General features: G+C 42.5%; 1 protein-coding gene across 3 annotated transcripts in view; it reads right to left on the bottom strand.

Moving 5' to 3' along the window:
• The window catches only part of LOC308072624 (uncharacterized protein), a 127,858-nt gene that overhangs the window by 57,339 nt on the left and 60,710 nt on the right, over positions 1-9,809 (bottom strand). The window lies entirely within an intron of this gene.

Below are 9,809 nucleotides of genomic sequence, written 5' to 3'. Positions count from 1 at the left end.
CTCCAATAAGTATATTCTGCTAAATCCAAGGCCAGTTTGTGGTTTGGGGGTGTACCCTAAAAAGCATACAACCAAGTATTTTTGCTGTATCTGAGCTAACATCCTGTTTGGTTTTCTTTGTACTTTAAATTATTTACTGATGCACCAGAATAACTGATGTGGTTGTCTCTAGCAGGTACTTCTTTTTCCATGGGGTGATGTAGATGTTTTAGATATCATATAAGGACATATACCAGGCAGACCCAGTTCTGAATCTGGATGAAGGAATGTCATATGAAGATACTTCAAATAAACTGCTAAAGGCACAAAGCAATGAAAGTTTGCAGAATTACAGCTAGCTGAAGCACCATATCAGAACCACATATATACTCAAAGATCACACTGAGTCTAAACACGTATGTTTTAGAAAAACTTACTCTCCTGTGGCCAAGCTTGAATACCCACACATGGATTACAGATTGCATCCATACTGTTATTTCATTAAGGTAGCAGTCTCCAAGCTTCTCCAGCGCAAAAGTTGCTTGCACGGTGCAATGGCAACTACAGTGAAGTACTCTGCTAAATAGCATCTGCTGCTACTCCAAAGCCATGTTGGCATTCTGTATGCCATACCGAAAATTGTCAGTTGCACAAAACATTCTGGAAAAACCACCCAGAATTATTGGTGTTGAAATATTGAAAAACGTGGCAACAGCCCTATGGGCTGTACTTCCGAAAGCAGTTATTAAGAGAGTGACTTCTTGTAACAACGTGTAATCAAAGGGACTCATGCTATGCCGACTTCTCAATGCTTGAACACTGTTGCAAATGTTAACAACAACCTTAACCATCTTCTGAAACTGCTTTTGAAATCTGTGTCTTTTAGTAACAGGTTTGTGGTGACAGCATTTCTAGTTTGGAAGGCAGCCACAGTCTGTTTGACTGAAGGTAGGTACCAGTATAAAAATTGGAAGTTTTATCTACCTCAGTCCAGAATTTGCAAATCCCCCAACTAGAGAAGAGCCCCAGCCTTGCCTGGCAGCTCATTGGTAGAAGCCAGCCCTGGTGCATTGTGATGCAGGACCTTCCCGTCCATCCATTAAAAGTGACAAGACTTAGGTCTCTCCTTAAAATACTCCCTCCCTGTTCACAGACCAGAGCTGCACTTACTGGGCCACTTACCAGGACAGCAGCTGAGCAAAAATCACATGCATCGAGTATTTGGCCTATACTATCTAAACAGAAATTCAGCCAGGTCATTTAAATGGTGAGGAACCCAACCCAGTACAACCTATCTGCAGCAAACCTAGACACCTCACCAGCAGCAAACTGAGTAACCCCCAGCATCTTCACCCAAGCTCTAGGAGCTCAAAGGACACTTCTGTCTGGGACTCCAAAGAACCTAAGACGATTAAAACCAACAGCGCACTGAAACTGGGTAGGAGCTTGCATAGTTGTGTCCTACAAGGATGCTTTTAATATGCTGCTGCAGGCAAAAAGTACTTTCCTCCAGACTGTTCTTATTTTTCTGCCTTCAGATTACTCCTGAACTACTAAAAGCCTGGGAGAACATCAGAGAGCACTACAAAGCTACTTAAGACTTGGAGAAGAAGCATAAGGAAAGATTACTTGCTATTTATCACAGTAAGAGAATGTAGCAATATTCACTGAAATAATCAAGTGGAAGGTTTAAAACAACCAGAAAGATGACCTTGACACCTCAAGCTGGGAATGCCAAAAAGTAAGCAGATTCAGAAAGCAACTGGGCAAAAAGCTCAGAAGTGAGGTATATGGGGTTAAGAGGTCATGGGATGGCTGCCAGCCCACAGACACTGCAGAAGTCAAAGAAAGCTAGATCATCAACGCCAGTTCAGGAGAGGAGGCCATTACACAGGGAGCAAGGTGATAATCACGGTGTCAGACAGGTCCCACATATAAGTCCATAAAGCTTTAACCTGGCCAAACCATAACGGTCTTTTCTGAGATTGCTGCCAAGTAAAGTATTGTCTGAACTGTTCTAACTGAAGTCAGCAGTGAAATTGTTACTGGTATAGTTTTGTTTATGATAAAATAAAAAGTAAACTCGAACTTTTTCTTAGAGAAAACCTAAATGTGTTTATGTTTTTATCAAGACACTATTTCAAACATGACCTTGACAGAAATAATAACCAACAGCCCTTAAAATATACTTAGGGCAAAATCTAAGGGGTGGAAATACAAGGAAAGGAATTCAGTTTGCATGTCTACAAAGGAAACAACAATAACTTCTTCTACAAAATGTTTCATTTTTTGATTTACCTCTTTACTAAGCCATATAAAGCAAGATGCCTTCTCTCAGTTCTCATACTAGACAGAAATGTCAAGAGTATCTTGACCTCATCAGTAAAGGCAGTTACACTACTACTGTGCTGTGATGCTTCCTTACAAGCTAAAACAATTTTCTCTTGAACCAGATGACGCTAGTACATGAAACACACGTATAGTGGGTGCAGATTGTATTTGTCTGGTCAACCTCCTGGTTACTTGCCTACATCACATTTGTGGTGGCACTGGCCGTTATTGCTTAAATATTTACGGGTCCAAGCAAGGCTCTGTAAGGACATACAAAAAAGATGGGTTTTGCCATGAGGAACTTTTGGTCTGACATGAAATACAACTGCTCTGGTTACTTTATACCTGTGCTATCCTCCAAACATTATCACTACTGCTAGCACAAGCATCTTTTGCCATTTGTCACTCACCCTGACACCATAGCAGATATAAAGAAGGTAAAAACCCTACACTTGCCTTGATTTGTCTATTTTCTGCCACTATCGGACAGCTCTTAGCTACACAACCCCATCCTTATATTTTCCATACATTTCTGCCTCACCCGAGGCTACAGGACAGAACTGCTCATTGCTTTCAAGTGCCTTGTTTCTGAGTTTGTGTTTGGTACATTGCTGCTTTCTTTATTTACTGAACCTTTGCTTAAAACCTCTCAGGATTTGCGACTTCAAGCTTTCCAAGATGCTCTTTGCAGTTGTGCCTCCCAGACAAAAACACATCTTACCTACATACCCCACTGGAATGGTATGAGGTCATATTAGGCCTGTTACTCTAGAGAGGGGGATCTGAAGCAAAGAGATGTTATAATGAAAATGCCCGTTACTTTTAAGTACCCAATCAGAGATGCCAAAAGATTTCATATTTTTTTCTATACAGCACATCCTAAATTGCAAGCCCAGCTCCCCTTGATTTCAGACAGACCGTAAGTGTTCCACATTCCTGACAAGTACACTCCGGGAACGAAGGGTGTGCTAACAGTCCCCTGAAATGAGGTGGTCAAGACAGTACTTGCATGAACACCACATCACACACAGGAACTGAATCCAGTTCACGGGGAACCCCTTCTTTCCCATGAAGACACTTGGTTCCCCACGTGACACTTGCCGGACATATCCACTGTGCAGCTTTTGAGACTACAGTCCATCTGAAAGATGCCATAATGCCACTGCCCCAAATAAGCTGCTCCTGTGCACATGAGACAGAGGTCTGCAGAATACCATCTCATAAGCATGATGTGCAAGATTCAATTCCAGCCTCCTTTCTGGCAATTTCTACCTATTTAACTTTGCAGGTAAACCCCTTCCCATATACCAAGGGCCATGAGTTATAAAGTGTGAGATGTAGATCTACTGTTGAATCATATTCAGTTACTGTTGCTGTCTCTCTTTTCTTTATCATGCTCAGTATTATTTAAGTGAGAAGAAAAATCTCCCTATACAAGCATTTTCTAGGCTATTCCAAAGGCTGAAGCAACTCTCACTTTATTAATTAACTATTAATGATAAGGCACTAAGTAATACATGGACTATGAACTACCCCCTCCTGCTTCTCTCAGACACTAGCATGTCTCTGGCTTATCCTTGTGTCACACAGATGTAAGATGGGTTTTGTTAATTTCTGGCCTATGTGGTCAGGAACATCTTGGCTTTTGTCTTTCAGAGTGGTGACTAGCTTTCAGGATCCCAGAGAACAACTGCAAAACTGACCAGAAGCAAGGATGGATTTTGTTTTGGTCCTGTGAATCCTCAAGCTGAACTGCTGAGGCCAAGGGGGACTAGGACCAGATCACCATTTGGGGCTGAGGGTTAAGTAGTGCTAACCCCCAGTTAACTTGCAGTCGCTCGAGATAAGTACGTACCTGGGGACAGCCATATCCTCTCCTCTTATGTAATTAAGGCTCTGCCATAAAAAAAACCCATAGTGCTTGATTATCCATGATTTTCTACTAAAAGCATGCACTGGTCTTGCTTTGCATATGCTTGCATAGGCAATAAGCTTTATCAGGCCAGATTCTCAGCTGGGACATTCCTCAGTTAATAAACTGAACTCTGTCGAGCTGTTTTACACCAGCTGCTAATGTGGCTTCTTGGTCTTTGGTTTTAATTGCCAGCTAAACGTAATCCTACAGATGTGTACTTTGGACTTGCTTCTACTAATCCCTTTAGCTTTGAAATGGCCAATGAAAGGGGAAAAGGCAAGAGTCAGCCTAGTTGTCATGTCCGTGGGCATACACTAGTCACATCCTACCGACACACTCGCAGTACAAGGCAAGACAAAGCAGGAGGACTTCACCTCCCCTACTCCTTGGGAAAGCCAGCCACAAAGTCCAAACAACTGTTACTGATTTCAGGAGGCATAAAACAGCTTCCATTTTCTCCTTGCAGAGGGAACGGCAGCCAACAGCTTGGTTTTTAGCCAGAACCGTACATATGGATAAAATGGGGTCACCTCCCATTCTCAGGAATTCAACATTCATGCACAGCTGTTTTAGCTGGACTGATACCAGTGCATGATGTGCCAGTGAGGGTGGCACTGGATCTTTTAAGCTATGGAAGAAACAGCAAGGGGGTGGGGGGAAGAATGGGATCAGAATAATATTTCCAGTCTTTTGCAGCATTGTCAAGCAGAGAAATCTGGAACCCACAGTGTTAACAAGTATAAGCTGCTTTGACAAGGGAATATATACTGTTAAATCTTGGGAGTTATTTAAAATGCCAGTGAGTATAATAGCAGTGCTCTGAAATAACCATTTCATCTGCCTACATTACTCTAAAATTAATGAATAATGAAGCGATGCCCTTCACATTCTCTTCCCTTTCCATTCCAAGATATATTGATCAGATGACATTTATTTAAGTTTGGGATAATGTATTAATTTCAAGATAATTATTCAATATACTTTTGTCACTGTTGATATGCTTCAATGTCATACAGGGGCCAGGGGATGAATAAACTGTTATCTGACATTGCTGGACAGGGTGCTAGAAATAAATGCAATTTTTCTCCTTGAGAATCACTGTCTTAGTTTTTCCTTTTCTTTTTTTTTCCCCTTCGGTGGGGAGGGAGTGTCGAGGAAGGCATTCTGATGGAGCAGAGCCAGGCGAGACAGATAAGGGGGGGTGGAGGGAGAGATAGTACTGTGGGATGAACTGCTCTTTCGTTGTCACTGGGGTCAGCCTGATGCTTAGCAAAGCTGACAGAGCCCATCCTTAGTGGATGCCACTGCAATATTAACACTCATTTGGAGCAGATGTGGCTAAAAGCATAAAACATTGAACAAACAGCTGCCACGGATCCAGTGCCATTGCACGAGCACTTATGTTCTATTAATGCAGTGTGTTCCTGAGGCCAGGAGGGCAGCCTTTATTCCCCTCCATTCTTTGGCAGATGGGTCAAGCAGCAGCACTGTGGAGCTCCTTTTGTGGCGTGCCAGGCTGCACCGCTCACCGCACTCAATGCCCACCTGACCCCTCTGTGCCGCACCATTCCACCGCTTGTTTTACATAGCAGCATCATTTTTGCCCCAGATTTATTCATACAGAGAAATGGTAACTTTTTTTTTTTTTAATCTTCAGTCTTTATGTGGCCCTCCACATATCACCACAGCAGACAGCAAAATGGGACAGTAAAGACTCAAAAATCCCAGCTCAGCTTTGGGAGATCTCTAGTGTAAATCTGGAGTAAATCTGTTGACCCACACAGACTTATTTCTGGTGTGCCTGAGAGCCAAAATCTTAGCTGTCATGTATGTGGATGAGAAGATGAAAGATACGAAAACCTTCCTCTGGGCTTAATATTAAAAAGAGAAGAGTTTGCTGGCAGTGCCAGTCTTCTCCTGCTAGCTCTTGCTCTCTTCTCTCCTAGCTCACTTAATGGCAGTACCCTGGCTCTCTGCAATGCAACCAGCCACCAGCTGTGGACTGGGAGGAACCGTGGAGCTTGCTGCATCCTTAAGTGCCCACGTATGTCTGTGTCCCTGAGAGGGGCACACACATCCACCTGTTAACATAGGCCTCAGCGTTACATGCTGCAGCACAAAAATACCCAAGGGAACTCATACGTGTTTTCTGGGTGTGATGACAATGATACAGGTGTTCCAATTTGCTCTGGGTCTTGTGCTCTTAAATAATTTTGATGTAACAAATCTACAGTTATTTCAGGATCTACCTAAAGTGCCCTCATCATTAGGAGCAAAACATACAGCAAAGCTAAGCTGAAGGCTGCATTAGCCAGTGGACTCACTGACTTAGCAGACTTCTGTTCAACAGTGGCAGGGAGTTACACTCTCAACCAAGAAAAAGTGCTAGAAAAACAGAAAGGACACTGTGGCCAAATAAAGGCAATTGGGACTATGCCGGCATCCTTGATGACTGAAGGAAACTACTAAAAAACAGCAGCTTGAGACTTCTGTATCCATAACCAGCTCTTATCTAGGTATCTTGTAATCAGTGGGACTAGTCTCCCTACACAGTAGTGAGTGTCTGAAGGACATGTGGATAAGGGACTTGGACTTCAACTCAGACCTTGTGCTGTGTGTGGGCACCACCCTGAGCAGTATCTCCAGGGAATCCTCAAGTTGCTGTAGAGAAGGATGCTCCATAGCAGCTGTTGGCATTCACATCCTGCACCTCCAGAGCTGAAATAGCCCTCTTCCTTCTTCTCAGACAGAAACAAAAAAATATTAAGGGAATAAATGTCACTACTTGGGAGTTAATGCCTTGTGACTTTTACCTTATCAAATGTATGCAATAAATTCCAAGGGGGTGAGCTCACTGCCTTTAAAAAAATACTACTGGCAACAGATCTGCAGTTGTGAAGATAAGAACCCCTGTATATATAACCTGTCAGGCAAGCCAAATTTTGTAACCTACCATGATTGGAGAATTTTCATGGCAGCTATCAAAGGTTGACTTGTATGTGAACTATGTAGAAAAGATGGCACTCATCACCTCCTAAGAAACATTCCAGCTCTCGCATGAGACATGGGGTGACACTGCTGACCCTTTAATATCCTTTAGCCAGCAAAACCAGGTACTAGCGCCTTTTTTCCCAGGGTGAAGATGTGTGGCTCCAAGGGGACAGCACATGCTAACAGCCTCCTCAGCACCACTGCTGAAGCCTGTGTGGGGACATGAGATGACAATGAGTAGGAGTTCACTAGACAGAAGATGCATCAGGCTCCTCTAGATTACAGCCATATGTATGCCATTTCGGAATTTTAGGGTTTTCTAAATGATTTCTCCCCCATATTTTAAGATTGCCATCACTTCATCTGCTACTTATCTAAGCTCTCCTACCAAAAAGAACTTCAGGTAGTAAAAAGTAGTTGAGTCTGCTGAGGTAAACACTATTAATTTAACATTAAATACCATAAAGCACCATTAACTGGGAGTCCTGTTTGAAAAGGAAGAAGAATACCCGGTTTTCTTCTATTTAAGAACTAAATCCTGAAGAAGGCCAAAAGCAAAGAGAGCAAAAAGAGAAACCTGTAACTTAAGTACTATTTCAAATAGAACAAGTTACCTACCAAGAGGGCAGAAAACCAAAGGACACTGACAGCTAGGACCCTAATCACTGTCACCTCTTTGTCTCCATTTCCTCCTACTTGCTCAGGGTCACCAGCAAGACATTAACTCTGTCTTTACTGCACAGCAGGGTTGCATTTCAGTACATGTGGAAAGGACGTTTCCAGTGCTTGTAGATTCCTAGCAGCTTAACTGAGATATGTTTGTCATCATTATTATTTCAAAAGTAAGTCAGATGCCGTATTTCCCCACCCAGAACCAGGTATTTGCTATTCAGGTTTTCAAAAGCAAAGGCAGCCACTGCCACTTGTGAGATGAGCTGCAAAGGGGGACTCATGACTCAGGTTTCTGATATGGCATGCTGCAATGCAATGCAAATTCTCCCTTAAGTGCAGTAAATCACACTTGGCTTTGCAGTCTGTGCTGTTTGCCAGCTGACAGGGATTCCAATTTTCCTCTTGCTTGTCCTAGTTCACTGAGGGTACCTTCAGTTGTGTAGAACCCTGCCTTTTACTTTTATTACCCTTTGATGCCTGCATTTGTATAAGCCACAATGGTAACAAAAAACACCCCCCAAAACCATAAAGAAAGGGGAAGATCTTCTATTCTCAAGTGCTGTGAGATGCCAGTGAGAAGCAGAAATGGCACCATGGCACAGCACGTTCACTGACACAATGTAAGAGCATCTCCTCCCTCCCTCAGCATCAACTACAAGATACAACAGCAGCATAATGAAGTGTCATTGCCATCGTTAGTGACATGATGGACTGTCCTCCATTAATTCACCTGATGGTCAGGTCTGCCCTCTGTTCACCTCCTTCCGCCTTTCAAGCGTGCTCCTAATCCTCACACTTCAAGTAGCACAGCCTATAAATCAAATCGTCAGCAGTTCCTTTCCAAAATGGGCAAAACTGCGTACTTAACTTCCCTTTCCTGTGTCTGTCATCATTCTGCCTAGTAAATCAGAAGCTGATATATATTTGTTATGTCCCTGACAGAATGGAGATGAGTCAGCGTCAGCAACTCCCTGAAGGATTCGAAATTTATACCAGTGACAACTCTGGTCTTTTCTATTGCCTTTTCATCAATTAGTGTAATTCTGAAAGCTGTATTCCCCCACTCTGGTACGTTTCTTAGTTCTTACATGTTCAAAGCTGATAAGTAACAACCGGGCAAGGAACAAGCAAAAAAGTTTCTCAAGGTCTCTCTGTCTCTTCATATTGCACAGTAAATCTGAAACACACAAAACCCATCATCTCTAAAAGATACTGCTCAATCACATGACAGCACATAACCAGGATGAATTTTGAATTAAATGCTGTGCGCATACATGAATAAGCCACAACTGATTCCCAGAATGCACATTAGCCTATATTTGTTGGAAGAGATGCTCAAAAATTATTTTGGGAGGTATTTGCAAAATGCCTATGTGACTTACTGTGTAGTCAATGAGAGCTGTATTTTCAATTTACAAAAAGCTTTTGTAAATGTCACTATGTATACATATGGCTAACTTAAAGTATATTGGACAGCCACAGAAATACACAGATGTGCTATATCTGTGATTCACAAGCCATCCCAGGGAAAAGGCCAGGAAAGCTGCATCCAGTTTATGCCATATTACCATAGGAAACAGACACCTACCTGCTCCTTAAGACTTCTGCAGACATTGCTGCATTTGTTTCTTGTTTCAATGACCCATACCGACATTACAAGAAAGTCAGCAGCCCAGACTAGCCCCTATACCAACCTCTGTGCCTGATCACACTCTTATTCTAACTGGGCTTAAGTGAATTCTATGCCTCTTACAATATGGTGTGAGATACTAAAATTAACTCACAAATAGTTAAGCTACCAAGCCCTTTTGAATCACAAGACCTGGGGTCAAGGCTTACATTGATGGGAAGCATGTCAACATAGCACTTGGTCTTCACCCCACACTTCTCTTCCTCTTGAAATAACATATTAATACTTTAT

Source organism: Falco punctatus, assembly GCF_963210335.1.
Source record: "Falco punctatus genome assembly, chromosome: 1".
NCBI lineage: Eukaryota > Metazoa > Chordata > Aves > Falconiformes > Falconidae > Falco > Falco punctatus.
Note: the sequence above shows the minus strand (reverse complement) of the source record. Positions and strands in the feature narration are given on the sequence as shown.